This window comes from Colobus angolensis, unplaced genomic scaffold (assembly GCF_000951035.1).
Source record: "Colobus angolensis palliatus isolate OR3802 unplaced genomic scaffold, Cang.pa_1.0 Scaffold59, whole genome shotgun sequence".
NCBI lineage: Eukaryota > Metazoa > Chordata > Mammalia > Primates > Cercopithecidae > Colobus > Colobus angolensis.
Window position 1 is genome coordinate 6,746,897 of NW_012119487.1, and position 9,338 is coordinate 6,756,234.

At 37.3% G+C, this 9,338-nt stretch overlaps 1 protein-coding gene across 2 annotated transcripts in view; it reads right to left on the reverse strand.

Annotated features, from left to right (window-relative positions):
* Nucleotides 1–9,338, reverse strand: part of RFWD2 (ring finger and WD repeat domain 2, E3 ubiquitin protein ligase) — a 263,804-nt gene extending 254,466 nt beyond the window's left edge. For both annotated transcript variants that reach the window (XM_011962376.1, XM_011962375.1), the window contains exon 1: nucleotides 9,186–9,338. The gene's annotated coding sequence lies outside the window, so the exon portion shown is untranslated. The remainder of the gene's footprint in view (nucleotides 1–9,185) is intronic.

The window sequence follows — 9,338 nt, forward strand, 5'->3', positions numbered from 1 at the left end:
AACCCGGGAGGCGGAGCTTGCAGTGAGCTGAGATCCGGCCACTGCATTCCAGCCTGGGCAACAGAGCGAGACTCCATCTCAAAAGGAAAGGAAACAGGCCTCAGAAGAAACCGAATCTGCCTACACATTGTTTTGTACTTCTAGCCTCCAGACCTATGAGAAAATAAACTTCTATTTCTATTCACCTATGAGAAAACCAATAAATTTAAGCCACCTAATCTGTGGTATTTTGTTATGGCAGCCAAAGCAAACCAATACACTGTGATATGAAAACTAGAAATAAATTAAAAGAAAATCACAGACCAGTATCCCTCACTAACAAAGGTCCAAAAAATCCTTTTAAACAATTACCCAATCAAACAAATCCATTAATGTATGTTTTTTAAATAGGGCATATAAATTTAAAAGATGTAAAAGTATATTTATATACAGATAACATGGATGTTTTTCTTATAAATCCTACAGGTTCTACCAAAAAACTATTAGAACTAGTAAGTAAACTTAAAATTTCATAAAATACAAGAACAGCATAAAAAATAGTGTATTTACATACTAGCAACAATTAGAAGTTGAAATTAAAAGAACAACATTTAGAACACCATCAAAAACATAAAAATACTTAGGGATAAATTTTAAAAATATGGTGAAAAACCCAAACTGAAAAGTATAAAACACTGCTAAGAGAAATTAAAGAAGACCTAAATAATTGGAGAAATATACTATGTTCATGATTCAAAAGACTCGATAACATTAAGATGTCATCTTCCCAAATTAAATCACAGATTCAAAGTAACCAAAATTAAAATTCTACATCTTTTTTTGTGGAAATTGGCAAGATAATCCTAAGATTTATGTGGAAATGTAAAGAACCTAAATAACCAAAACAACTTTGAAATAAAGGATGAAAATTACACTACCTGATTTCAAGCTGTACTATAATGATACCATAATCAAAACAGTATGGCACTCATGTAGGGATAAACATATATACACCAATGGGAGAGAATAAAAATTGCAGAAATAAACTCATATATATGGTTAACCTTTGAGAAAGGTGCCAAGAAAATTCAATGAACAGAGATGATCTTTTCAACATATGTTATAACATTAATGAAGCCTTCAATCCTTATCACAGTATATAAAAACTAACTTGAAATGGATCATAACCATAAGAAAACCATAAACCTTCTAGAAGAAAATACACAAGAGAATGTTTTCTAATTTCGTGTTAATTTCTTAGCTAGAACACAAAAATTAAAAATAATAAAAATCAACTTGGACTTAAGCAAAACTGAAAACTTTATCAATATATTAGAAAAAAGAAAAAACTTTTGTGCTTTAAAAAATTATTAAGAAAATGAAAAGATAAGCAACAGACTAAGAGAAAATACCTCAATACATAAGTCTGACAAAAGATGTATGCAGAATACATAAAGAACCCTTACAATGCAAGATGACAAGCAATTTTACGGGAAAAAAAAGGGCCAAAGATTACAAGAGACACTTCACAAAAGATATGCAAATGAAAAATAAGCACATAAAAATATGTTCTATAACAATGAGATAAAACTACATATCCACAAAAATGACTAATATTTAAAAGACTGAAAACACAGAGCGCTGGCAAGAATGTGAAACAATAAGAACTTTTATTTGTTGCTGGTAGAAATGCAAAATGGTGGCTGGGCGCGCTCACGCCTACAATCCCGGCACTTTGGGAGGTCAAGGCGGGAGGATCATGAGGTCCGGAGATCGAGACCATCCTGGCTAACATAGTGAAACCCCATCTCTACTAAAAATACAAAAATGTAGCTTGGCATGGTGGCAGGCACCTGTAATCCTAGCTACTCGGGAGGCTGATGCAGGAGAATCGCTAGTCCGGAGGCAGAGGTTGCAGCAAGCCAAGACAGCGCCACTGCACACCAGCTGGGGCGACAGTGCAAGACTCTGTCCCCCCCCAAAAAAAAAAGGGAAGAAAAGGAAACGGAAAATGGTACAGGCAGTTTTTAAAAAGTTTTGCAGTTTATTTTAAAATTAAACATACACTTGGCATAGAACCCAGCAATTCACTACTAGATATTTTTACCCTAGAAATGTGAAGACGTGTCTGCACAAAAATCTGAATGCTTACAGAATTTTCTAAATAATAGCCAAAAACTAGAAACAGGTCAAAAATCTTTTAACCAGAAAATAAACAGCTCATGTTACATCCATACAATAATGGGATACTACTAAGCAATTAAAAGAAAAAAAATAGTACATTCAACATCAGTGAATTTCAAAAACATTATACCACATGAAAGACACCAGACACAAGACTACCTACTAAAGGACTCCATTAATATGAAATTCCAGAAAAGGCAAAATGACAGCAATACAAAGCAGATCACTGGTTGCCAGTTGTTAGGTGTGAAGGTAGACACAGAGTATGAAGTGTTGGCAAAAGTGAACTTTCTGGAAATGTATCATAGCTTCATTAGGGTGGTGACTGCACAGGTGTACTCATGTGTCAAAACTCATTCAACTACACACTTACGACCAGTGACTTATTTTATGCAAATTATAACTTAGTAAAGTTGATTTTAAACAAAATCAGCCTCTAAATAAAGGCAAGGAAATAAGTGGTTAACTTGGGTAACTATTTGTAATAGTGGTTAAGAACCTGACCTCTGAGTCAAATTGTTTGAATATAAATACTGGCACCACCATTATTAATTGTGTAACTGTGACAAGTTATATTACCTCTCTGAGCTTCATTTCCTCATCTACAAAATGGGAACTATAAGAGCATCTATATCAAACAGTTGTTCTGAAGATTAAACAAGTAATGTAAAACCTTTAAAATAGTGCTTGGCAAATAGCAATTTATATTTGAGCACTTGTTATTATGAGTATTTGTCCCAAACTAATTGTCAGTACAACACATTTCATCTTCACTTGAGTGGACTTGGCATTTACGAACTTTGAGATGCAAGTATCTAAAAGAACCCCCAAAACAGTCATCAGTAATTTTTACAAAGCCTACTTTGTCTCATTATCTCTATTTAGAGCCAAATGCCCACCCGTGAATTAATACTAAAGACAGATGATTCCAGTACACTAGACACTTGAGCATGGATTGTATGTTCCAATTCTGAATTTGGGGAAGAAATGTACCACCCCAAACCAGAGATTAGGAAACAAGGATGAATTCTCAATGGTTACACCAGAAATACAATAAACAGAAATCAGACCACCTACTGCATTCTATGTTCCACTTTATATAGAAACAGAGGCAAAATCAGTCCATAAAACTTAATTGTGAAAAATGAAAGGACAACTTATCCTATAAAATATAGGATAAAATATATATCCTATATTTTAGGATATAAAGAAAAACGTGTTACTCTCAGTGAATATATTGTTTGAGAAAGTACCAACCTATCTGAATAGAACTTGGCTCATACATACATAAAGAAAGAGGACAAAGAACAAGTAAGGTGGAAGGCAAAGACGAGTCTGCACAAAAACCTGAATGCTTACAGAATTTTGTCCTACAGACAACACCACATATAAAAACATATCAAGAATTTTAAAAGCACTTTAACTTTTAAGAGACAGAGTTTCACTACGTTGCCCAGGATGGACTCAAACTCCTGGAGCTGAGACTACAGGCATGCACCATCATGCCCAGCTTAAAAAAACATTTTATTTGGTATACAGATTGAATATCCCTAATCTGAAAATCTGAAATCCAAAATCATGCAAAATCCAAAATTTTTTCAGTGCCAACATGACTCTCAAAGGAAATGCTCACTGGAGCAATTTGGATTTCAGGTTTTTCAGATTAAGGATGCTAACCTGGTAAATATAATGTAAATATTCTAAAATTCAAAAACAAAACCAAAAAAAAAAAAACCCTAAAATCCAAAACACTTCTGGTCTCAAGCACTTCAGATAAAGGATACTCACCCTGTAATACAAATTTTAACAGGAAAAAGACGATGGGCTAATTCCACCATCAAAAAAGCCTTTCCCCCCAACCTATGGAAGTTTTCTGAGGAAAAGGATAGCAGGTTAAAATAATAATATAAAACACAAAGAAATCACCATTAAGAACAAACATACACATACAAGACGGAATAGTAAGCAACAAGGTTTAAGTCTAGTTACTTTAATCAGTAACAGTTCTTAGATGGAACATACCCACCTATGTAATGTTGGCTCATTACCAGAAAAGGTATAAAAATTTGTAAAAGGAAAAGGTAACTGCTTATCAACACATTCTTTAGTAATGAACTACTACTGCACAAGTACTGCCTTCTCAATTTATAGATCACAATTCAAAGTTAATAGTCTTCCTATCCTGTTTCATAATCATCTTTATTTTCTCTACCATTTAAATCACCCACAGAAGTCTTCTGCTGCCATTGATGCTGATGTCCCACCATCTGATAGTCCATAGGTCTGACAGTACCAACAGGTCTGATAAAATATGACATCTCCTGCAGAGTATGTTTCATCATTGTCATCCAAATGGCACATGTATTATAAAGCAAAAGAAGCATCAAGTTTGACTTTTGCAGATACAAATAAGTTCTTGACAGATGTTACTATAATAATAATATAATAAATGCTGGTTCATTCCAGTAACTGAATATGCTTTAACAGCTCTTTAAAATACATTTAGTCGGCCGGGCGCGGTGGCTCAAGCCTGTAATCCCAGCACTTTGGGAGGCCGAGACAGGCGGATCAGGCTAACACGGTGAAACCCCGTCTCTACTAAAAACTACAAAAAAACACTAGCCGGGCGAGGTGGCGGCACCTGTAATCCCAGCTACCCAGGAGGCTGTGGCAGGAGAATGGCGTGAACCCAGGAGGCGGAGCTTGCAGTGAGCTGAGATCCGGCCACTGCACTCCAGCCTGGGCGACAGAGCGAGACTCCGTCTCAAAAAAATAAATAAATAAATAAAATAAAATAAAATACATTTAGTCTTGTATTTATAAGCTCGCAATGGTCTAAAAAGAAAAGCCACTTGAACTTTCCACTTTCCTATCTTTCATAGGAAATTCAGTCCTACAATTCAGTGACTTTAAAAAATTTTTTACCAGTGTACCCAGTGAGAAATACATTGCATATACATTGCTGCACAAACTGTTACTATCTTTATTATGACAGATTCTGTGATATGTTCTATTTCCCCTTTTTTTTTTTTTTCGGAGACAGGGTCTCATTCTGTCCTCCAGGCTGGAGTGCAGTGGCGCAGTCATAGCTCACTGCAGCCTTGACATCACAGGCTCAAGTGATCCTCCCACCTCAGCCTCCTGAGTAGCTAGGACTATAGGCACATGCCACCACACAGGCTAATTTTTGTATTTTTTGTAGAGATGGGGTTTCGTCATGTTGCCCAGGATGATCTCGAACTCCTGGGTTCAAGTAATCCTCCTGCCTTGGCCTCCCAAAGGGCTGGGATTACAGGCATGAACCAAGGTGCCCACCCTCACTTGTTAATAGTCTGAAAAACAGAGCCAGACGTTTTTCAGACTATTAAAAATAGCCTGGGATTACAGGCGGTGGCTGCCATCTCTAATCCCAGCTACTTGAGAGGCTAAGACATGAAGATTGCCTGAGCCCAGGAATTCGAGACCAGCCTGGGCAACATGGGGAGAGCCCTGTCTCAAAAACGGAAAGAAAAAAAAAAATTGGAAACCAGTTATATTAACAAGGATGATCAACGGCCTTCATCTTTAGTGCTAAATGTAATTAATAGGTAATGGCTATATATTGTGCTATGCACAGTCCATTAGAGTATTTAACATCTACCATGGAACTAAGAAAAAGGAATGGTACTAACATCTGCCATGATACTAAGAGAGGCAATGATACCAGGTTATATTATAATTACACAGTTAAAAGCCATTCTTCAAATTAAATCATGAGCTCCTTAAGAGGAAATCTTAGCTTAACACAAAATAGGCAGTCGCATATTTACTGAATGATAGATCTATTTAATGTAGATCCTAACTACTTTCTATCAAGCAGATGACTAAAGTCAACTTTCTCATAAAGAGCTTACTATCTACATGCAAACGCATATTTCTGCTGCCAAGAATGGCCGGGACTTGCAGAGGTAGAAAACTTCATTTGAGATAGGTGGAAAAGCTAATAAAAAGGCAGCAGCTATAGAATTGTTTTAAAAAGGAGTCAGTACAAAAAACAGAAGTCATCTTTCAAACACAGATCAGACTCATAGTCTAGTTAAATGAACCATATAATAAAATTTTGCAAAAAATCAAAATAACAAAGATTTCCTTTGAATGTTGAAGATGTATCCAATGTCAAGCTAAATACTACTGTCCTGTATTAGATTCCCCATCAATAAAACACTGTTAAAATTATTCAACTTGATAATACCTTCAACCTTTTGTGTCAAATAAAAAATAAAAATGAAACCTAAACCCCTAAACTGTTTATCAACTCTGCAATTAAATATAAACTTACTTTAAGTCAGGAGAGGCCAATGTTTATTACTGAAATTAGGTATATGACTATTTAAATCAACAGTTCTCAAGGAGGGGAGAAGGACATATCCCTATCACCAGGGGAGCATATGCAAACTACACTGCCCACCCCAGCCTCCAATTCAGATATGTTCTCTTGGGATGTGGGCAGGTAAGAAAAGGGAGTGGTGAGGGATAAAACATTTATCTCATATGATTATGAAACAGCTGCTTCTCCTCCAATCTATGCCCCTTAAGAACCACTAGGTCAAATACATGTACTTGAACTAACAGATCTGAAATTCTCTAATTGCACACAAAGAAAACACAAATCTGAGTTCTCATTTTGTCCTTACCTGTCCAGTGAGAAACAAAATTACTTCTCTGTGCCTCAATGAGAAAATAATTAGTATTGTATTAAAAACAGGTTATATATAACATCACAGAATTGTTCTAAGGATAACATAAAATGTGAAGCATATGCATATCTTTAAAATGTCCCATAAATGAATAAGAAATTATCATTACTCAAACTTGGGCTTCATTTACATATAAAAGCATAGAATAATTTGAATTGGTTCACAGTTTGACCTTGGGGCATACAAGACAAGACCTAGAGCCAAATAGGAGTGGGAAAAAAAAAAAGATTCCTTGGGTCTTGTCTAATCCATATCATCCTAACCCAAGAGTCTGGCCAAAATCAAACCTGGCTTGAGTTTTAAATCAGACTCTCAATTAATTCTTCTGAATATTAAACCTCACCAGAAAAAGAAATAATTAACTAATGAGATTCTTAGAAAGTGAAATCCTCAGGGCCACGGTGGCTCACACCTGTAATCCCAGCATTTTGAGAGGCCAAGGCGAGCGGATCACATGAGGTCAGGAGTTCAAGACCAGCCTGGCCAACATGGTGAAACCCCGTCTCCACTAAAAATACAAAAAAATAGCCAGGTGTGGTGGCAGGTGCCTGTAATTCCAGCTACTACTCGGGAGGCTGAGGCTCCAGAATTGCTTGAACCCAGGAGGCCGGGATGGCAGTGAGTCAAGATGGTCCCACTGCACTCCAGCCTGGGTGACAGAGTAAGACTCCGACTCAAATACAAATTTCAATTCTTTAAAAAAAAGTCAGGGTTCCCAATTCCCTATAGCATAGCCTACAGTGCACTGAAGTTCATACAGTGCCTGGCCAACAGTGAATGTCATACAAGTATCTCCTGAATGACAATGATCGATTCCTTATTTCTCACATCTTTTACTCAATTTTAGTGTACTTACATGGAGACTAACATGTTTGTGTTCGTTAAGTATACTAAAAATGAAAATGCAAACAGTGGCTAAAAAGACAACTAAATTCTGCACACCCTCCCCTTTGTTTCATTAGCTTATTAGCTACTCGCACTATCGACTGTGTAGAAGTGCAAACACTTCTCAGCCCCAACCGTAAACGGCTTGTTTATAAATAACAATCATACCTCAAATGTTCAATGAAAAATAGATTAATTCTGATCCAGAATAATGTACAAAACAGCAGAAAGGTGAATAAAGACATCATTTTTCTGCAGGAACTAGAAACTGTAAGTCTAATCAATAACTTTCCTAACAGTTCCAACTTCTAGCTCTATCGTATTTAACACCACCAACTCAGACCATCTTCAACCCTGATCTGAATCAACTTCCCTCATAATGACTGTGCAAGCAGCCAACTTCCTACATGCCTAATATTCGATCAACAATTTCCTCAAAAGGGACAGTACAAAACACTACCAGTTCTTAACTAGCTAAGAGCAATTACTTCTCATAATCCTACCAATATCTAAAACCCAATAAAAATTCCAAAACACTCTCAAGCAACACAATCAACTCCACCTTTCACTTAATACGACGACTAACCCCTCCATCCCAAATGTCCTGACTAAATGCTACTCTGCATCATCCAAGATGCCAACTATGATGACAAAATGTCTATACCTAGCATTTCTCAAGTCAGAAGTTCCAGCATACTCTGTTATCCAGTACAGTACAGTTACATCTGACACAGGGACGTTACTTAACAAATGTGGTTCTCTCTTTTCAAGACACTTGGTGGAAAAGTGAAAAATTTATTAACAGACTTTGACTACAGTCGTCTCAACAGCAGATTCCTAAGTGGCCCATCCTTCGAAACGTAAGAAGAGAGATATTTACACATGCATACGATGGGTACTTACATTATTATAAAAAGCATGTCTTTATAAGACTTCCATGCTTATGTTTACAGCATCATCTACCATACTTCAAATAAACAAATTCTGACCAATTCCATCCCTCTGCATCCCAGGAAGCTTAGTCCTCTCCATTTGCAAATGTAATTCATCTCAACAAGTACTCCTGATTGACTGGGTGCTCAATTCATCAGAGAGCCAAAAATTTTAAGACTCAACCTCTTTGCCAACTTTGTTATCCAAAACCATTTATTTGACCTTCCACCCTCTTCCCTCGTTATTCCCTAAACTCCCTTCACTTCCTCCTCAGTAACACTTATCTACCTCTTTATTATCCCCACTCTGCCTTGCTACTCCAACCAACCTGCAAACGCTCGAATCCCTCTGCAGACACCACCAAAGGACCAGTATCCCAGGCTCTCCAACAAGCCACCCCCCGCCCCCGAGCCTAAGCGGCAGAAACTCATAATTTAGGGACAAGGAGGGAGTGCTCTTCAAACCCACCATACGAAGTCGTTGCTTTTGTCCTCGTAGGAGTTGATGAGCCCGTTGCAGAGAGGGGCGAGAAGAGGTCGCTTCCTGCTGCCGCTGCCTAGGCTGGAGCTGCTGCCTCCTACGCCGGCGCTGGGCCTGGCCACGCAGCTGTGCCGGGACAGG